Below are 23,487 nucleotides of genomic sequence, written 5' to 3'. Positions count from 1 at the left end.
ATTCTGTCTGGAAGGTGGCTTACCTCAGGGCTCACTCTTAAACCTTTACTTTTAATGGTTCATACAGATCATGCAAACATCACACAGTCATCAAACTTTAAGAAGAAACCATGGAATGGGAGATAACAGCATGCTTGTGTAACTGTATCTCCCACACAATCCCTTCTTTTAATGATATTTTTTTTCTTGGTGGCCTTAAAGGTTGTTTAGAGCCCTGTGAATTGCAGTCTGTACCATATAATCTTTTGCATACTACTGAATGCTGAAAGTAAGCACAGAGAGTCACATGCAATATCCACATAGCTGAGCTAAATATTATCATCATCTGGATTAAATTATGTGGCTTACAAATGGGTAAGCTTTAGTATACCACCTACCGAAGAGTTACAACATCCGTTCCAATAAGCTGGAATAACTCATCACTGCACTGCCTTCCCAAGTCTGCTTAACTTGAATCCCCAGGCATTTTATCCCCACTTTTCTGTATGCAATGCCTTCTATTAAGAAGCTTTCCTGGTTCACCCTCCATGACATTTATGATATTTACCTTGTTACAGTTTATACTACAGTCATCTTGAAAGACTCAGAAATTATACACTCCCCAGGATATGAGAAGTCTAACTTATCTGAAATTGTCCAATTTATCCATTAAGAGGTAGACACCTTTGTGTGTTCTAAGTATTTTATCCAAACAAACTCTGGCTCTGTGCATGTACTTCTATAACTAAATAGAGGTCTTTCTTTTTAGAAATGATCTCAAAGGAAAAGACTCTCTGCCCAGGTTGTATGAACATCTCCTATTGTCACAAAACCTTTAATGAATGGTACTCTTCTTCTGACAGGAATAACTCCATATATCACTTAACCCTGCCAATCTCTTTATTTTGAAGGTAAATATGTTCCTTCTCATGAGGATCAGTCCACTTGCTATGTGAAAACATATATGTGCCTTTTTTAGACAGGGTTCAAATAACAAATTCACCACCATAACAGGAACAGGCAAGCAAAAATTGAGGGTAATGCTACTCAATGCTAGAAGTCTAAATCTCAAAATGCACTCACTCGAGGCATTCTTTAAAGTGGAGAACATCGATATCTGTGCAGTGACTGAGACCTGGTTCAAGGCTCCAGAGAGCACCCCTGCACTACCAGGCTATAACTCATACCACACTTTTTGGCCATGTAACCTGGACCGAAACACCAAAGGCGGAGGTGTGTCCATCTTCATTAAGGATATCCACACCTCCAGCCTAGTTGCTAAGCATAATGCATCTGAGGTTATCCAAGTGCAACTAACTCTGGGCAAAGCTGCAATCCAAATTGTAGTTTGCTACAGATCCCCCACCATGCCCCAGGATTCCCACTCCTCTTTTCTTGATGTACTGGAAAATATTAGGGTTCAACCAAACACCCTAATAATGTGCAACTTCAACTACCCCACCATTAACTGGGAAAACTACTCGTGTACCAACTCCTTAGCTCAATGCTTTCTGGAATCCATAAACGCCAATGCCCTTGATCAACTTATCCAGACCCCCACCAGGGGCAACAATATCCTAGACTTAGTCATTACCAACATGAGTGACCGGTGTTCCACACCTGAAGTCAACTCCTTGATGGTCTGACCCGACCATAAGCATATCACCCTTAATATTCACATCCTGCCCCCACCCCCCATTAAGGAAACCACAGTAAAAAATTTCTCCAAAGCCAACTTCATGCTTCTTAAGACAGAAGTGGTGAACTTCATGACACCCATGCAGATGGACAATACAGTTACAACTGCTGAATCCTACACAAATGTACTCTATAAGCACTTGCACGAGTGCATGGATCGTGCTATCCCAAACAGAACCAAGACACTATCCTCCAAAAAAAAGGACACCAATCTGGTTCCCCCCTGCCATAAACAAACTGTACAACAGAAAGAAGAAACTGTTGCAAAAAAGAGTAAAATCCCATGAGTGGAGAAGCTCCCTGGTCAGCCTCAGTAAGAAGATGAGATCCCTTATAAGATCCTCCAAAGCTAGCTATGAAAACCAAATCACCACTAAATCCAAGGACAACCACAAAGCATTCTATAGCTATGTAAAGAATCTAGATGGCAACACCCAGATCTGCTCTGAGTTATAGCACAAAGGCACGAAAATTACAGAACCAACAGATATTGCCAACATCCTGGCAGATAGGTTCAGTGCTAACTTTACCCCCCCCCTCACCCCCTAAAGGGCCCATATTTATACAGGAAGAATGCAGAGTCCCTATAATCACAACTACGCAGGTAAAAGCTGCACTTTCTAAAGCCAAACACACAGCATCCATGGGACTGGACAACATCCCAGGCTGCGTTTTACACAAACTTCAGAACAAACTGGCTCCCCACTTAAGCCTCATGCTCATAATAGCCTCTCATCAGGATTTGTGCCCACTGAATGGTGCACAGCAACAGTTATCCCACTCCACAAAGGGGGAGCCACCACTGATCCCAGGAACTATGGACCTATTAGCCTGATGAGCCTGGTCTGCAAGGCTATGGAACGTATCATCATGGAACTCATAAACAGAAACATTGATAACCTCCAAACTCTGGATCCCACCCAATTCGGGTTTGTGAAAGGCAGTTCATGCCTGCTGAACCTGATCGACTTCTTTGAGGTAGTCACCAAATCCGTGGATGAGGGTAAGGTGGTTCACACAGCCTATCTTGACCTCGCCAAGGCTTTCAACACCATTCCCCATTCTGGAATTATAGCTAAACTCACTAAATTAGGTATAAATCCCTATGTCACAAGATGGGTTGCCAACTGGCTCACTGACAGAACCCACATTGTAAAAGTTGCAGACTCCAAATCTGACCTCAAAGCAGTGAAAAGTGGAGTAACACAGGGTTCTGTCCTGGGACCTCTCCTGTTTGGTATCTACTTCTCTGAAGTAGAGGCTAACACAGAAGGCTTCTGGCTAATGAAGTTCACAGATGACTGCAAACTAAGAGCCATAGTCAAGTCCCCAAATGATGTGGACATCCTACAGAAGGGCCTCAATGAGGCAGATGCCTGGTGTCAGAGCCATGGCCTCAAGCTCAATGCCAAAAAGTGCAGTGTCATCCCCTTTGGTAAAAACTCTGTACCCATGAACTACCACATAGGCAGCAACCTACTTAACACCAAATGCGTGATAAGAGACCTTGGGACCCAGGTGGACAGTAGTCTCTCCTTTGATAGTCACATCACCACAGTAGTCAGGATGTCCTTCTACATGGCACACCTCATCATAAAAGGGTTCTCGTCCAGGAAAAAAGATGTCATTGTTCCCCTTTACTCGACACTCATTAGACCCATTATAGAGTACAATGCCCCTTTTGGAATGTACCTCACAAGACATCTGCAGCAGCTGGAAAGGCCACAGAAGTACTTTACAAAGAGGATTGCTGGCCTCAAACAAATGCCCTACACTGACCGCTTCAAAAAACTCCAGCTTTACTCCGTAGCATATCACCTACTCTGAGGTGATCTCTGCCTAACATATAAAGCTATGTCAAACCCAGAGCTGTTGGACATGCTACACCTAAAGAAATCCCAATCCCTCCGAGCTACATGCTCTAGGGACCAAAACCTTGTCACCACAATAAACAGGACACACTGGAGGGATAGATTTCTGTCCCAGAGACTTCCTATACTCTGGAACAAGCTACACATCTATGTCAAGAAAAGTTCTTCATTAGCACTCTTCAAGAAAAATCTTGATGAGTGGATGGGAAATAGGAAATACACCCTGGGGATCACTTCTGTGTCTCTGCTCGACAGTGGCACTGGAAAATAACTTCCTTGGGTGGCGTAAGCCATGGAACCTTGTTGGCTAAGCTTATGTAGGCCCTTGGGCCAATAGCCTAGTACCTACCTATGAACTTATGTTTTCCTTATCCCATTAATGGAAAAAAATGCATCAGTCTATTCAACAGATAGTAGTAAGAAGAGGTGTAATGAGTACAGTACACTGAAATGCCACATCACAAGTCACATTTTGTGGACAGTACTGCTTCCTTTGAGATTCCATCTGTCTCCAGTGACTTTAGTATGTTGTTCTGGATATAAAGTACAGGATACTCCTTATGTTCCTAGTGGTGGAGCAGTTCTGATGTTTTCAGTCTGAAATATTCCTCTGTGGTCTGACAAAGGTTTCTCTAGTTTTCATTAAGGGTGTTGAATGGGTCCCTATTAAATAAACAAATAGTGGAAATGAAGAATGGCCAAATGAACGAAAAGGCTGTTACTCAAAATGAATACACCCCCCCCCCCCATTAATTATATATACCAACTCCATGATCACACTACAGTGAAGAAAGGGCAAAATTTCCGACCTTCACTGCACTGCGATCTTACAATAGTGATATCGAGGAACAGCCTTTTCGTTTATTTGGCCATTCGACATTTCCACTTTTCGTTTATTTAATAGGGACCCGTGCTGAACAACATATGGAATGTCATGTACTGCAACGGCATGTCTTTTCTCTTATTTAGGTAACTGTCATATCAGGCATATTTGAAGGATAGGTTGTTGAGTGCTTGCACCTCAAGATCCTCCTCTGCATACGGACACTAAGAAAGACAGATTATATCTTTGTGTCTATGGACAGATAGGATCCCTGTTCATAGAGCACAAAGATATTATAAATTTTAGCCAGCTCATTTTCAGTCTTTGAGGTGTCAAATATGCAACTTTAAGTTAGCCACACATGTTAGGCTTTGTATATAAAATGGCTGACCATTGTAGAAGTTGTGGCTTTGATAGGAGAGTCCAGATGTCGTGGTCAGGATCTTTGGCACATTTTCCCCTCAATCCATTCTTGATGATAGATATGTCAGCAATAGACTCTATGCATATCTACATGGTTTACAAGGGTAGATCATTTGTGTTTGCTATACTTCCTTCTGGTGCCATTCTTGAATGCAGTTTTTTGCAGGCAGTTCATTCATGATGGAGTTTAATTGCAACTTTTGGTGCATTTTTCTCCTTGTTCAACTGTCATGAAATAAGGTTCTATTATCCATCATTATATCTTCTAGAACGTAAACTTTTCTTTAGTACTTCATAATATATGGTACTGATCCAAACATTAAATCTTAAATACAACTATGTTCTCATTTTCTCCTCTATCTAAATAAGAGCTTGCTACATTTTCTGAGCCAAATAAAGAAACTGCATATTTCTTTCCTGGGCCAGCTGCACAATTAAAAAAATAACTAAAAAATAAATAAAAACATGCAACAAACTGTGTTTGCATCAAATTTGTTATGAGCTCTTATGCTTCACATGATGATTTTTATTTGATTTATCAGTGTATACTACTTCGAAAATTAATTTTCAAATCTATCTCTTGTGGAATAGTTGTGCCAGTTATTAAATTGGATTTGTACATACTCTCTGTCTCTCAATCAACATTTCATACCGGACTGTCGCCATAAACCTACACATGTTGAGAAAGATAATCCCCTCTGTGAGTTTCTGCTGCAATTTCCTTTTCTGACTTTAATGTTTGGTTTATTAAACCAACATATAAGTATTTCAAAGCCTTACATTAAGGTAATAATACACTATAGTTGCATAAATCCAACTCAAAAGATGTTCAACATCATTTCTGCTCTGGCACTATTAGTTCTTTCCTACCCTCCATGTCTTACTCAAAGAGTTGTTAATTTTAAGTTTTTTCACAGACTTGCAATTGTAATTTTGAGACAAACAAGTGTAAATGCGACACCCATGCACTGGCCCAGTACTCAAGGTGCCTCAATCCTCACCACTAATACCAGTGAGGGACATACACATTTGGAAGGATAACAAATACACACAGAGTAAAGTACAATTTTCCTTAAGAGCACACAGAGATCACAGTCAGTCTGGGGCTGGTTTCTCCCTTTTTCTCCAGAACCCCAATAAGACTTTCCACTGCCACAGCTATAGGGTCCAGATCTCAGCCTAGTGGTCAAGCTAAAACCTCCAGCACCCTCTCTGTCCAACCAGTGTTTTGTGTCCTTACCCAAGTAGCTGAAATACACATATACTTTAAGATATGAGTTATATACAAGCACACAGACACTCCTGGGGAAGGCTGGCACAGGATCTTCAGCTATGCCCCTTCCTGCCAGTCTATAAGGCAGTATCAGCTGCCACCAACCACTATCAGCTACTAAAAAGGCCCTTACCAAAGGGTGTCCAATTATTACTGTGCAATATTATTACCAAAATAGTAAGTGTGACCCATGGCTAAAGCTATTGGAGTGGCTTGGCCAGTATCACTATATACACGCAATATACTTTAGAGCTTAAATTATCTCTACACAAAACAGCCAAAGTTGAAAGGTTTAAAAAATATTTAATAATAAATAATAAAAAAAACACAAGACAATACTTCTTACTACACAGTGCTAGTCAAGAGTTCAGAGATCACAGGAAAATGTTTAAAATAATACAGTAGAATAGTTCTGACATCAATACAGAAAACAGCTAGACTAAACCTATTATTTTTCTATATATATCTAAGAGCAATCACAGTTCTAGATAAACTTACATATAGAGCAAAGCAGAGTACTGCTCAGTTGTCAGCTTTAGACAAAATCCAAAATGCTCTCTGTCTCTGAGAATGTCCTTTAAATTGATAATATATCATGCTGACTCATTTTAGATTACATCATTCTTAACAACTCTGTGGTTTCCCAGGCTAACAGAAATTCTGCATTTACATTTCTTAGTAAGCTTGCACCTGGTCAGGAAACCACAGCAATCAAATACATTATATATGTAAAATCTAACAATTAACTCTGGTTTCAAAACAATAGAAAGAATCTGCTGGTTCAGACACCATGGCTCTGAGCCCTGAGATCAAACAGTGATAAAATGCTTGACTTATCAGCTTTCTTACAGCAAAGTACACTGTTGTTACATTTTTGCAGTTAACATGTAATACCTTTTCCTACGGCTTTTATTAATATTTACAAAGACATAGAATTATCTACAAAATTCTATCTAGCTAGGCTGGCAGCCTTCACATATTTTCACAGTAAGACCTTGAATTTTAAAAAGAAAAGTGTGAAAATATAGGAGAACAGTGAATGTCAAACATTGCTGTTCTTTAAAATTTTCTTTGGTGCGAAAAAGTCATTTATAACGCCTAAACTTATATGTACGAATTCCAAGATGGCCATCCATCAGAGGAAAGAGAATACTCCAAGAAACACAAATCTCAGACTTGGTGTATCTATGTTCACATTTATGCTCATTCATTTATGTTCTTCTAGGACTCACAGTATTTGAATAACAGACAATTACTTCTTCCGAGTGTTTGCTCATATTATGACTGATTTTATATTTATTTTCATTTGCTCATATTATGACTGATTTTATATTTATTTTCATTTGGGTTATACTTGAATACATGTTATTTTGTCCTGTTACCTTGCTGACAACATGAATGATGTGGGTCTGACTTATATTATGTAATTGGCAGCCCACTGTGCACTCTGGTGAGGGGGGACAAGAGAAAATGGCTGAATCTGAAAGAAATCTGGACAAAAACAAAATATGGGGCAGGGCAAAGGCCTAAAATCAGGGATATATTTTAAATATTGCTCTTTCAAAACATAAATAGTTGCTAGATTAACAAGTTTTGGATTAGCATGCATTTTGTTAAGCATATACAATCTAAAACTCAGATGTATATCATTATTTAGAGACTTCAGTCCTCAATGATTTGCCAGAAAACCACACCTTTTGCGAGGAACAGACCAAATGTATGAGACAGAAATCTGGACAGTCTGCAAAAATCTTAGCAGTTGGGAGGTATGGGCTGACTGATGACCTTTTCAAAAAAGTTGTTTATGTGGTGTGTGGTTTTCTAGAATAAGAACTATTCACAGTAAATCTGCATATTCCTTCTCCAGCTAGACAGTCTCCAAATAATGACATACATCTAAGTTTCAGATTTTATGTATACATGCATGCTAGTCCATTACAACATAGAGTGGAAGGCAATAGATCGTTCTCAGATAGTGAAATTGAGCATGGATATCACACAAGTAAAGTATCTGCTTACCAAGGAGGACAACTATGGACCTGCAGTAGTACACTTATGACAACTATTTACTGAGCAGTATTAGCAGTTGTAATTTTGATAGCTTCTATCAGGCTGAAATATTTTCAATGGAAAATGATGCTACATAAATGAATAAATGAATAAATAAATAAATAATAAATTAGAAAGATAAAAAAATGAACATGCATAGGAATCTGTCTAGTTCCAACTTACCAACACAAGTGTTGAGGAAAAAATAAATAAAAAAAATAGAAAAACTAGTAGACTTAAAACTTCGTTGAGCACAGTCACAATAATTTCCAAAAATCATGAAACCCAGTCAGTGTTGAAAAACAATTATAAATATTTCATGAATAGTAGTCAAGTGTAATGAGATAACATAATTTTGGAGAGTACACCACTTTATGTGAATGGCCTCATCGTAAAAGAATACCATTGTGAAGATTACAGCCTTGTGCTTGTAGTTTTATTCCTTGCTTTCTGAGCTGGTCAGACACTTTCTGCATACTCTGATTTTAATTACAATGACTTATTGTGCTGTGTCATAAATAGAAAGCTATTGCATCGTTTATTATTTAACAACAAAAGCAAATGCAACAAATGAATATGAATAGACCTAATTAATTTCAACCTTAATGCATTTATGTTACAGTACAGGGCAAATCTTGTGCACAGAGCCTCACAATATATTATGGATCTGCAAGAAAAATGTCACACCTTAAATTTCTCCTTGGAAGTATTTATAAGCTTTTACTCTTAAGGTCATGTAAGATTTTTTGTACCTTTCTGTTTTGCAGCACGTTTGAGTAAACATAATCTTGGTGAGATTGTTGTATTTTAGTAGTTAGACTCAGCAGTATCAGAAATGTAAATCGTATATGGTCATTAATATTCTGCATTGATTCCTGTTACGAGACAGTGATTCAGAAATATTATGGAGAAATGTGAAGAAAACAAACTGTAATTTCCAGAACATATGACCTTTAAAATCATTACTGTTTTTATAACTATTATTGCTATTGCCCTTATTTTTATTGTACTACTCTTTCGGCCACCATATTAAGTACCAAATATTTGGTATCATATGTTTAGTTATTTCATCTGATTTCTTGCAGTGTTACAATGATGTGCTGAACTGATTCATCCTCTTGAGACAGTCTCCACTGCTCTTAACTGTAGCAAGTCAGTTAATAAGAAACCCAGAAGTCAGCATGTAAAATAGATTATGGAACAGATTCTCTTGAATTGCACCTTAGGAAGCCTTGAGCTTTCATGCATGTTTGGTGTAAGGAGACAGCAGCTGTGTCACCTTCTTCATGTAAGAATAATGATTGTTAGCAAGAAATGTAATGCCGAACCACTACAACAATGGACAGCAGCTTAGAGTTGTTTTTTTTTAAGCAAAACTCTACATATTTTTGTACAATGATCTGAATGATCTGATTTGTAAATTATTAAAACTTAATCTACAAACTGTTAATGTGCTAAATACAGTAATGTACCGCCGTGTTGCAAACTCTTGCAGATCATAGTTGAAGGAATAAATATGACAACACAAAGGAAGAATATTTAATCCTAGTTAACACGAGCCACTTCATACAATACGTACCCTTTAATGAGTACATGCCAAAACAAAAAAAAAATCAGCTGAGATGTATGTTTTGGAAGATGTAGCAGATCTTACAACTATCAAAATGTTTATTCCAGGACCCACTGTCTGTAGAACTAATTGCACTTACTGATTATAGTGGCACAATCTTAGGAGGTCAAGTTTAATAACAGAGGTAAAAACACCCGTGCATATGTTAATATATATATATATATATATATATATATATATATATATATATATATATATATATATAAATGTTTATATCAAAGAAGCAATATAAGGAAAATAAGGGAATGATAAAAGAAAGGAAAATCATGAAAAGAGAAGTATAGGCAGGGAACGTACAGCTTGAAAGAGGATGGATTTGGGGCAGCTCTTTCACTCCAGAAGCTTTGAAGTGGTAAGGATATGGTGTCTGGAAAAGAATGGCAGTGCCTCAGTGGAGTTAAAATGGTAGTAGATTATTAGTCAGGAAAGAAAGACAAATAGAAAGTGGGACTAACAATAAGGAGCAAAATGATGCCAGTACACAAAATGGGGTGGGAAGACAGAGGGCAGGAAGACATGGTTAAAGGTCTTCAGAAGATTACAATCAAGTAGAATGGCAGAGAGGAAGTGGGAAATGTGCCATAAAAGACAGAAGAAGGAAGACATAGACAAGGACAAACACAGACAGCAGTGGCAACAGGAGCCAGATGTGACCCATCTGGAGTCAACACCACAAGGGGAGAAGGAAGGAAGTAGCCAAAGAGGAGCACTCAGCCAGGTTTAAGGGAAAGTTGATAAAGTGGAAAACATTGGAGAGGACTTCCCAAAAAAGTGCAAGGAGGTGAAAGGGATAAGGGATAGCACAGCAAACTCTAGGGTATCTGTAGATCGACAGGAAATAGATTCACCTTTGGTGCTGGAAGATCCAAACATTGTGGGTTTTATACCTATATTTTTTCAATACTGACACTGCAGAGCAGTATAAAATGAATCATGAACTCCTGCGTGAGCTGTTCTTTGAATGAGACATTAACCCAAGGTCCCTTCTGCCTGAGTTGTTGGTAGCTCAGGCAGATGGATGTTAAAGGTCTCATGACACTTATTGAGAAAAGAGTAGGGGAAGTTCTCCAGTGCCCTGGCCAAATTACCCCCTAGTAAGTATGAATACAACATTTGGACTCACATAAAATGAGAACTCTAGCCTAGTGGGACTAACCTGCTCAGCAAAGAGCGAACAAATAATGGAGAGCCAGACAACCAGCAGATCCAGTGTGGAGACAGCAATGAGTTATAGAAATTGGAAGAGGGGGGTTCAGTAGGAATAATAGATGCATGAGGTGAGTAGTAAAGAGGGTTTTTGTCTATCAAGATACATCATAACACACTGGTTTTGGGTGACTTTAACTACCTATCCATTGACTGGGTAAATTACTCATGCTCTAACTCAATTGCCTAAAGGTTCCTCAATTTCATTAACTCCAATGTACTGGACCAGCTGGTTGACACCCCCACAAGGGGTGCCAACATCATGGATATGGTGCTTACCAGTATGGCGGACCACTGTAGCACCACAAAAATGAGGTCTTCCCAAGTAAGATCTGACCACAAACCAGTGTCATTCTAAGTAACTATCGCACCTGCCCCCCCCCCCCAAGCAACAACTAAACTAAAAAACTTCTTCAAAGCAGATTATAACCTCTTATGGAATGGTGTAAATAACTTTACTGCACCCCCCTCAGATGGAATTGGCAACTATGCCAAGTTCTACATCAATGCTTTATACAAACACCTGTATAACTGTATTGACTCGGCCATACCTGATAGAACCAAAACAAGATCCTGAAGGAAGAGCAAACCTGCCTGGTGGACAACTGCCATTAACAGGCTTTACAATAAGAGGAAGAAATTGCTGTCTAAGAGTAAGAGAGAGAGCAAGCCCTAAACTAGAAATGCTCCCTCTTCAGCTTAAACAAGCAATAAGACTTCTTGCGAAGTCCTCCAAAGAAAACCACAAATCCAAATTAGCTTCCTCAATTAAGGACAACCATGAGGTGTTCTTTATTTATTTATTTGTATTTGTTTGCCAAGAAAGCCCACTGGGCCAAAGTGAGCCCATTTTCTGTGAAGGCCTGGGGAGAAAAGCTACAGCATAAAGATGTATATACACTCAAATTCACAATGAAAAATACAAATTGGGAAAAGACTTCAGCATAGAGATCTACATACAATCAAAAATTACAATGAAAACATTTACAAAGAGGTAAATGTTGTAGCCATAGTTGAGGTAGTCAATGATTCCATTCAGAACATTTTATTAGAAATAAGCAGGTGTTAGGTTACTTTTAAGTGTAGATGGAAGCTTAGTGTAACATTACATACAATACAGTTAAATATATAAGGTGTGTGAGTTAGGTGCACTAAGAGGTAGTTACAGACTGGTGTGTATGTATATATATATATATATATATATATATATATATATATATATATATATATATATATAGGTCTATATTAGATCACTGACTGCTTAAAAAAGTGAACGGTTTCGCTTACAATCTCAAACTAGGGAAAAAATTGCTGTTCCAAAACACATACACACAACACAAGCACACCAAACAAACAGCAATCCACACACATACACCTAAAATCTTACACCTAACCCTACATTAAACTATACACACACCACTAACTATCCACTTACCTTAACCCAAACCCTAACCATAAGTTCCGTCACTATCGCAAACTCACCTTACCCGCTCCCTAACCCTAACTCACCTAACCCACCCTAACCCTCACGTCCACACAATCACACACATACCTAACCAGCACCCTAACCCTAACTCACCTAACCTGCCCTAAGCCTCACATCCGCACAATCACACACTTACCTGAACCCGACCCGTAACTGTCCACCACAGCACTGAAAATACCAAAGCCACAGAAACGGACAACCAAATTCTTTCCCTAGGAAAAAATTTGGGTTTCTGTTGCTTCGATATTTTAAGCTTTCATTGCATAGGGTTCGATATTAGAACATTCGAAGGTTTGAAACCTCGATGTTCTAAGAGTGGTCATAAGTACAGTGTTAGTGATACAGTTTAAGAGTTATTGTCATTATGACGGTTATAGATGATAATTCACTTGATACATATATCGACTGAACTATACTCTCTTACACAAAATGTTTTTAATACTGAAAAAACATGGTTTACCAAATGTTGCCTCCTTCTTAATGCCAAAAAAACAAAACTCCTTCTCTTCACACCCACTACTAGGTCCACCCCCCTAGACTTCTCAATCTCTTCAAATAATGGCACTGTCATTTTCCCTGACTCTACCACCAAACTTTTTGGAATAACCATTGATAAAAATCTCTCATTTGATCACCATATAAACAACACCATTAAAATAGTCAACAGAAAAATAGGATCCTTATATAGAATAAAACCTTTCTTAACCTCAACAGTCAGAGCCAAGATCGCTCACTCCCATCTAATCTCATCTCTTCTGTATGCCTCACCTATATTTACCAACCTTAAGAAAACTAACCTCAACAAATTAGCAACTTCCTACAATAATATTGCCAGATTCGCTACTGGCAATTCCTTCAGAATTCATCACTGTTCTAATCTTAGGCAACTAGACTGGCTGGAATTCCAAAACCATCTGATAATCCCCCAACTCACTATTGCCCACAAAATATTTTACCAACCCAGTAATACCCCTATACTCTCAAAACTCTTAATCCCATATAATAATCTGAACTCCTTACGGTCTTCTAGCAAACTCCTTGCAAGCTTAACTAAGTCTAATAATACAGCTGGTGACTCTCTGTTTACTAACACAGCAGGAAAAAACTGGAACCTGCTACCCAGTGAACTAACACTAATTACATCCTTGCCACAAAAACTAAAAAAAATACCTCCAAAGGCACTGGCTATGCCCTTGTAGTAACCCTGACTAACAACTGCTTTTTACCCCTGTTTCTTCCTCTTCTAACCATACTTCCAAACATTTAAATACTTAGTCTTGTAATTAAGACTGACGCTATTTAAACTCTAATAAACTTATTGCTTAAATTCTTTAACCTGATGTGAACTATTGTACATAATAATTACTGTATTATATCTGTTTTAGCTTTCTTAAGCTATATTATGTTCACTGTACTTTTCTTAAGTGTTTTTGATCTCTGATATGTTATAACTACCTGTTTCATTTGGTTTATTAATCCTAATTAACATGTAACAATTTTTTTTACATATTTGTATATCTGTGTGGAGCTTTTCTCCCCGGGCCTCTACTGAAAATAGATATATATCCAGCTAGACTAGCCCGGTTAACAAATGTAAAATAAAATATATATATATATATATATATATATATATATATATATATATATATTAGTGGGTAGAAAATTTGTATAGAAGGAGAAATAGATTTGAGTTTAGGAAATCAGGTCTTGGGAGGTTGAGTAATGGAGTATGAGCAGTATCATAAAGTGGAGAGGTGCTGGCATAAAAACTGTTTGAAAGAGGAAGCATTGCTGGTGGTCCTGATATATGATGGGAAGGCATTCCAATGTCTGGTGATAGAGATAGTAAAGCATTTGGCCAGCTGGAAATTTTGTTTTTTGTACTTGTAAGATAAATTGGTTTTCAGATCTGAGTCAGCTGTTTGGTTGATAAAGAGTTAGCACAGGAGTGAGGGCTGGGCATTCTAATGGTTTACAGATAATTGTGTATGCTGTATATAATTGCAAATATGTAAGGTAATGTGGAAACTCAAGCCAATTCGGTGTGTGTAAGGTGCAACAGTAATGGGAGGAGTATTTTGCATTAGATGCAAACTTGGCAGTTTTATTGTAGCAGGTATCAGTTTTTGTTTTCTGAGAGGATTGAATATCGGTAAGGAGGGGAGTACCATATAGGAGATAAGGTAGAAGAAATATTGATGCAAGGGTTTGTTTTGTAGAGTGGTTAAGAAAGTGTTTATGTCTGTAAGGAGTGCATAGTTTTTGAAGAGTCTTTTTGGCATTGTTGCGAATATGCAAGTCGAAAGTTAGATTTTCATCTAGTGTAATACCTAATAGTTTTGCATGGGAGATGACCTCTATGATAGTTTTGTTTGGGGAATATATGGTGAAGTCAGGCTTATTTAAGGGGATAGTTTTCTTTGGGGTGAACAGAAGAAGCTTGGTTTTGTTAGGGTTAAGGGCAAAGTGGTTGCTGGTCATCCAGATTTCAGTGGATGAAAAGGTATTTTGTGTCAGTGACATTAATTCAGATGCAAAGAGGAAGTGGGATTGTCAGAGAGATGAAGAAAGTAGACAGGAGTATAAGGAGATGAGGTGTATGCTGAAGAGAGAGGTGGCAAATGCCAAGGATAAGGCAGATGGAGAGGTGTATGAAAGCTTGGACACTAAGAGGGAGAAAATGACCTGTACCAATTGGCTAGACAGAGGGACCGAACTGGGAAAGATGTGCAGCAGGTAAGAGTGATAAAGGATAATGAAGGAAACATACTTACAAGTGAGGAGAGTGTGTTGAGCAGATGGAAAGAGTACTTTGAGGGGCTGATGAATGAAAAGAATGAGAGGGAGAGAAGGTTGGATGATGTGAGGATAGTGAATCATGAAGTGCAGTGGGTTAGCAAGGAGGAAGTAAGGACAGCCATGTAGAGGATGAAGAATGGAAAGGCTGTTGGTCCAGATGACATACCTGTGGAAGCATGGAGGTGTTTAGGTGAAATGGCAGTGGAGTTTTTAACTAGATTGTTTAATGAAATCTTGGAAAGTGAGGGGATGCCTGAGGAATGGAATAAAAGGTGTTTTGGTACCGATTTTTAAGAATAAGGGTGATGTGCAGAGCTGTAGTAACTACAGAGGGATTAAATAGGTCAGCCACAGCATGAAGTTATGGGAAAGAGTACTGGAAGCTAGGTTAAAAGGGAGGTGATGATTAGTGATCAGCAGTATGGTTTCATGCCGGGAAAGAGCACTACAGATGTGATGTTTGCTCTGAGAGTGTTGATGGAGAAGTACAGAGAATGTCAGAAGGAGTTGCATTGTGTCTTTATGGATTTAGAGAAAGTGTATGACAGGGTGCCTAGAGTGGAGTTGTGGTATTGTTTGAGGAAGTCTGGAGTGGCAGAGAAGTATGTAAGAGTGGTACAGGATATGAACAAGGGTAGAGTGACAATGGTGAGGTCTGCAGTAGGAGTGATAGATGCGTTCAGGGTGGAGGTAGGATTACATGAAGGATCAGATCTGAGCCCTTTCTTATTTGCAATGGTGATGGACAGGTTGACAGATGAGATCAGACAGGAATCTCCATGGACTATGATGTTTGTGGATGACATTGTGATTTGTAATGAGAGTAGGGAACAGGTACAGGAGACTGTGGAGAGGTGGAGATATGCTCTAGAGAGGAGAGGAATGAAGGTCAGCAGGACTAAGACAGAATATATATGTGTGTGAATCAGAAGGAGGATAGAGGAATGGTGAGGATGCAGGGAATAGAGTTGATGAAGATGGATGAGTTTAAGTACTTGGGATCAACAGTTCAGAGTAATGGTGAGTGTGGAGGAGAGGTGAAGAAGAGAGGACAAGCAAGGTGGAGTGGGTGGAGAAGAGTGTCAGGAGTGATTTGTTATAGATGGGTACCAGTAAGAGTGAAAGGGAATGTCTACAAGAGGGTAGTGAGACCAGCTATGTTACAGTATATAGGTTGGAGATGGTGGCATTGATGAAAAAACAGGAGTCAGAGCTGGAGGTGGCAGAGTTAAAGATGTTAAGATTTGCACTGGATTAGGATGGACAGGATTAGGAATCAGTATATTAGGAATCAGTATATTAGAGGGTCAGCTCAGGTTGGACAATTTGGAGACAAATTGCCCTTGTATCACATAACCCTACCCATACTATTATTAACTCCCCAAATTCCTCTCTGAGCACATGCTGGAGCTCTGATCCCCTGTAGGCTTGGTTATCTGAAAGGGTACTTTTAACTGTAAAATCTTACGTGATATATTTTCTTTTCTTACCAATGTATGACTGACATTGTCTTTTTACCCATGTTCTATATCTTCTTTTACCTGGAGTGTTTTTTATTAATTCTTGTTATATTACTATGCTCAGCATACATGATGTAACCTGTTTTGTGTATTATGCTGGATGTACTGTATTTGTATAACTTGATGTTGGAGCTTTTCTCCCCGGGCCTCCGCTGAAAATGGACCTGGTCCAGTCAGAATTTCCCGGTTAACAAATGTAAAATAAAAATAAATAAATAAAATAAATAATAAAGCCAAAGAGGCAAGATTGCATTGGTTTGAACATGTGCTGAAGAAGGCTGCTGGGTATATTGGGAGAAGGATGCTTAGGTTGGAGCTGCATGTAAGAAAAGGCCTAAGATAGGGTTGACGGATGTGGTGAGAGAAGACATGCAGGTGGTTGGTGTGACAGAGCAAGATGCAGAGGACAGAAAGAAATTGGAACAGATGATCCACTGTGGTGACCCCTAATGGGAAGAGCCAAAAGAAGAAGAAGGAGAAGAGACATAAGTTCAGATGCAGAGTTGGCAGTGCAGGTGATAGCTGAGTCATCTGCATATTGTAATACAGAACCATTGGTGAGAGAGGAGTGGAAGTTGTTACTGAAAATATTGAAAAGAAGTGGCCCTAGTATGGAGCCTTGGGAGAAACGTGTGGATATGTGTATAGGAAGGGTGAGAAAGTGATATCCCATTTGTTGAATTGTTGTCAGTTATTGAGGTAGTTATTGAACCAGTTAAGGGTAGGAGGGGTAATACCAAGTTTGGACAACTTTATGAGAAGTAGAGAGGGGAAACTGTATCAAGGGCCTTTGAGAGGTCAAGAAAGAATGAGGCTATAAGTTTTCCTGCATTTGAAACTAGATTAACTGTCACCATGAAGGATATAACAGCAGCTGTAGCGTTATGATCAGGATGGAAGCCATGTTGAGTAGGGGAAAGGAGTTGGTTTTGGAGTAGATAGTTTAGAAGTTGATTATGTAAACATTTTTCCAGGATTTTAGATATAGGAGAGAGTACAGTGATTGGGCAAAAATTGGAGATGTCTGTGTTGTTGCCTCCTTTGTGTAAAGGGAGGATGTATGCTTTTTTCCAGAGGGAAGATACATAGGACTCATGGATAGATGTGTTGAGAAATATGCGGACAGGATAAGAATGGCTTTTGAAGGTATTCTGTGGGTAGGCAAACAGAAGATCACAAAGTTATAGAAACTATCAGTGAGTCTTGAGAAAGTAGGTTCATTAGGGGTAATGGAGCAGATGACAGAGAGAAATAGTCCAGAGGATAGATAGTAGTGGTAGTGGATAAAACCCAGAGATAAAGTATAAAGCAGAGTGCCCCGAAGTAGGGGATAACTATAGTCTAGGAGCACTAGCCAGGCTGTACAGTTTACGGAGAGTACAAACTAAGATAGGAGTTTAGGGGTTGGGCACATGAAGACAGTTGGGGGTAGGCAGCCAGCCAGTCAGCCAAGGTAAGTGTGTATGTCAAAGCCAGGATAAAAGTAGGTTGCTCATACATTTCCTGTAGACCTTAGTATATTGTTGTATATTAACAAAGAGAGCTAAGTAGCACTATTGCAGGGTTTCATATTGGGGAGACATACTTTGAGCCAAGCAGAAGCAAGATTTCCAGTAGGTGAATCCAGTTCTTAGTGAGGGGTTATGTTGCAGGTAAGGCAGTATCTTGACCATCGATACAAAGGGGAGAGTAGAGGACCACAAAATGTCTCTTCAGGAGACTGTAATACAAAAGGGAAAGTTAATGAAAATTAGTAATCATGAAGGAAGACTACAATAAGAAGAGTAGGTAGAAAACAGGAAAGGGGCTAGGAGAATATCAGAGGACAAAATTATATAAGATAGACAAGCACCACAAGGAGAGAGAAAAACTACAGGTAGCTGACTTAAAAAGGGGGGGGGGGTTAACAGGCATGTTGAGTAGTAAGACAAACTTAGTGGGGAGAAGCAGGAATTCAGCAATGGAGTCCGTTCCTACTCTCCAAAAGCAGAATAAGGGTATTAGGAGTTATGTAGAGTGATTAACAATTCGATCTGCGTAATACCAGTTTTTGTATGGGAGTATAGGATGTATAGCTTGCATAGGACTGCAGTGTAGTAAAATTAAAACTGTAAATTCATTTAAGAAGTACAGGAGCAAAAGGCTGAACGTAGTATAAATACAAACAGTAAAAACAGTTCCAGGAAGTAGCTTCTGAAGGAGTCTAGTCTAGCCATGAGAGCAGTCTGAACTAGCGATAGAGTATGATAATGATTGTATCTCCAGTTTTTTATTTTTTTTTATCTTTTTAGGCCAGGCAAAGGTACACTATTTGAGGGTAGTAGCTTCTAAACAGTTGCCATGGTATGAAAACTAAAGTCACTAGCACCAGTTAGTTGGATAGTATTAGGTCACTACAATCTGAACTCACCAACAGTACTAGTTAAGAGATGAGACAGCAAAGGCACATTCTATGGGTAACCAAACACATAGTGCAAGTAATACTAGGAAAACAGAAAAAAATTATATCTCTTGTAATTGCAGTTTAAAATATAGGATAACAATGGCACATTCGATAGATTACTTAATGAAGGTGCATGACTGATGCTGAATGCTTGCAGAAGCACATGGCTTTGCTAATATTAGCATATGTACACAAATGGCATTTGCATTCGCAAAAACACCATACTAGCAGTGTGAAAAAATGGCCCCACATGAGAAGTCTTACAGACAGTATTTACTGAATTTAGCAGGTTCAGCCATTTGCACCATAATGAACAAGGCTAGACAGACTCTTTTATTAGCGTACAATGGAAAGCAAATACTAAATTAACTAACAACGTTGTAGAAGCTAAAAAGTATGACAATTATAACAAGCATGATTCTACAGCTATGCAGTACCACAACTGTAACCTAAAAGGAAAGGCCCAGATTTGTGCTGAACTAGTAGTTGATGATACCACATATACTGAGCCTCTGGACATAGCTAACCTGCTAGCCCACAGGTTCTGTGAAAACATCACTCCACTTTTCCCACCAAACGTACCCCATGACATCCCTACCACCTGTCCTCCACCTTGTATCTCTAAAGAGCAGGTCATAAATGCCCTCTCTAAGGTCAAAAACACAGCATCTATATGACATGATAACATCCCAGGTTGCATCCTACATGAGCCCAAACAAGAATTAGCAACGCCACTGGATACTCTTTTTATCATAGTCTAAGCTCCAACGTCATACTTGCTGAATGGAAAATGGCCACCGTTTTCCCCTTGCACAAAGGTGGTGCTTCCACAGACCCCAGGAACTATAGACCTATTAGCCTGACTAGCCTTATCTGCAATACCATGGAGCGAATCATCATGGAACTTATCAAGAAAGATATAAGCAATTTCAAACACTTGATCCTACTTGGTTTGGATTTGTCAAATGGAGTTCGTGTCTGCTAAACCTGGTGAACTTTTTTTGAGACAATCATCAAGCTTGGATGAGGGGAAATCTGTGCATACAACCTACCTAGACCTAACCAAGGCATTTGACACTATCTCCCACTCAGGCATCAATGACAAAGTCACCCAGCTAGGCATCAAGCCTTATGTCATTAGATGGGAAGCTAACTGGCTCACTGATAGAACCCATATAGGCAGAACAGGGGAATCTGCCTCCAACAGCAGACCAGTAACCAGTGATTTTCCACAGGGATCAGTCCTGGGACATCTACTGTTTGGAATCTGTTTCTCTGAAGTGCAAGCTAAAACTAAAGGTCTGTGACTGACAAGGTTTGCTGATGATTGCAAACTGGGGGCTGTCATAGAATCTCCAAATGATGTCAACATCCTACAAGATGGTCTTATACAAACAAACGACTGTTGCCAAAGTCATGGCCTTAAACTCAATGCAACAACATGTATTATCATTCCTTTCAGTATATGCAATGTTCCTGCTAACTACCATATCAATAACAGCACCCTAAGTATGCACTCAGTGGTTAGAGGCCCACAGGTTGACAGCAACCTTACCTTTGATCGCCATATTTCCATAGAGGTAAGAAGGGCATTCTATATTGCTCATCTCACAAGTAAGGGCATTGCATCCAGAAGAAAAGTTACTACCTCTATGTACTCTTCCCTCACCAGGCCAATAACTGAGTATAATGCCCCTTTTGGTATGTACCTTTCCAAGCACCTGCAGTAACTGGAGAGACCACAAAGGCTCTTCACAATGAAAATTCAAGGTCTTCAGCATCGGTCCTATGTAAATCATCTGAACTCATTGTCACTTTAGTCTGTTTCATACAGACTACTCAGAAGTGATCTATGCCTTGCATATAAGGCGATCTTTGACCCTGCTTTACTGGAAATGTTGCATATCCACAAGTCAAATGGTACACAGGTCACTCGCTCTAAAGACCTTAACCTGGTATGTCATATTAATAGAACCTACTGGAGGGACAGATTTGTCTCCCAGAGGATACCACACTTTTGGAATGGACTCCCACTTTATTTCAAACAGAACACCTCATTGGCCCTCTTCAATCACAATCTAGATGATCGGATGGGTAACAGTAAATTCACACTGGGGGTTCTGCCTGTGTCCTTCTTTGACAGGAGCAATTGGTGCTGATCATGGAAATAAGGGTAGAACTTGGTTGGGCTTGGAAGGGCCCTCGGGCCATTAGCCTAGTAACTTCCTATGATCCTATGATCCTATGGTGACTGTGATCTCAACCAATTAAGAAAGGAGACACAAGGTAACAGAGAAAGTGTTCATAGAGTTTACACATAATAAGAATGACAAGAGTCATTACCAGTGGGGAGCAACTATAAATGTTTTGCAGCACATGTTGCTGTGAGTGTCCCTCAAGGAAGAAGGATGAGAGCTAGTCATAAGCAGGGCCAGAAGGGTGGTAGAAGTATTCTAAGTAAAGTCTTGGAAGCAGCATTTTCTAGAGTAATAACATCTGCCAGTAGCCAACAAACAAAGGAAAGAATAACTCAGGACTATAGTGATTTTCTATGTCATTGGACAAGGTGGAAGTTTTATAACTGATAGGAAAATGGGGAACACCTTAAAAATGACCAGATCTTTTGTCATATACATGATGCATCATAGACACTGATGATTAGAACTAGGATGAAAATGTACTTGGACACAATAATGCTTTGGGATTAAGATGCAGGTGGTACTGAGGAAACAACAAAAAAACAGAAGTATGCATTCAGCCAATAAAGAGGAAGGAAATAAGACAGAATATTGTACAGGAATAAACAAGAAATATTATTGGGAGCACTGTTTGATACAGACATGTAACAGACAGGGACAGTTGGAAATAGTGACGCAGGACAGAATGGGGTGAATATTGCTAGCATCAAAGAAAGATGGGCCATTTTTAAGAGTAGGTAAAATATGGAGGTGCCTAGTTATAGGTTTTTGAGAAAGTGCAGATGGAAACAGATGGCAAAGATACACCACTCCACATAAAAAGGAACCACTAAAAATAAGGTCATAGATAAGAAGAAACCCCAGACAGTTGAGCATGTAACAGAATAGGTGGGCTTGAATCTAAAATTAGTGCTCAGACAATTAAGATAGTAAAATGTAGGAGTCCTCATAGATCAATGCAGTACATTTGCCTCCAGACAGATCATGAGAAGGAGATGAAAGACTGGTGAAGAGAATAAAGGGATGGGGTTAGAAAAAAGCTAGATTTACTCATGGGTAAATATGAACCTGCATTTAGCAAACTGTGATCTTAACTCCTTGATAGAGAGGGAGTGGGAAATGGCTCTGATCTTAAAACATTAGAGGGTCTGCGAGATGGTGCCAATCCAAAGAAGAAAGGATAGAATTCTGGAAATAGTGCTAACCAAAGCAGATGGGGTCATGTATGTCCAAGTGAAAGTGTTAATGGCCAAAAGTGATCATGTCACAGTGCGTAATTTAGAGCAATGGAAAGGACAGAATACAAAAACAATAACAATTGTGTAGAATTTTAGGGTGGTGAATTACATTGAGCTGAGGGGAAGCAGGTGAGTTAGAGGACATAGAGCAAACTGATGGAGTAACCAAGTTACAGTGATGGGTCAGGAATGGTGTGCTTAGTGCTATGGGCATAAGTTGAGAAAGATGCAAGAAAGGTAAATAAATGAAAAGGCAAATGTGGCTACCTGGAACTCTGACACTCGTGAAAGGCAAAATATAAGGTAGATAAAGGGTGGAAAAGAGATTGCGAGGAGGTGAAAGCAACAGAGTATGTGACACAGAAAAGGGCAACTGAGGAGTTGAGCATAAAAAGGGTGCAAGATGAAAGGGAATTCATCAAAGAGGTTAGGCAGGAGCATAAGTATAAAGCAAAAAGTAAGAATAGAAGATCAGACATGACCAAACTGTATAGACATGGGAAGAACTTCATCAGTGAAGACCGCAATGAATATTTTGCTCCGGTGTTTATAATCAGAAGCTATAAGAGGGAGGCATGCTGGGAGGAAGGAAAGGCAGCCTGGGGAGCGCAAGGACAGACACCAAGCTACAGATGGAACTGTTGCAGAAGGAAATGGCTCTCCTTATAAACAGATCCATAGCTGCCTTATCTAGCACCCCTCAAATCTAAGTTAAGGATCAAAAAAAAAAAAAGCTGTCCATTTCCTAATCTAGCAGTCCTCACCTGAAGAATACTGAACAAAAGACAGGTGTCAAGTCTGTTTTTCTGCCATCTGTGCCCTTCAAATCAAAGTTTAGCACTCCTCAGCTC

The sequence above is a fragment of the Protopterus annectens genome, chromosome 11.part0 (genome assembly GCF_019279795.1).
Source record: "Protopterus annectens isolate FY-2018-M chromosome 11.part0, PAN1.0, whole genome shotgun sequence".
NCBI lineage: Eukaryota > Metazoa > Chordata > Ceratodontiformes > Protopteridae > Protopterus > Protopterus annectens.
This window is presented reverse-complemented; position numbering follows the sequence as displayed.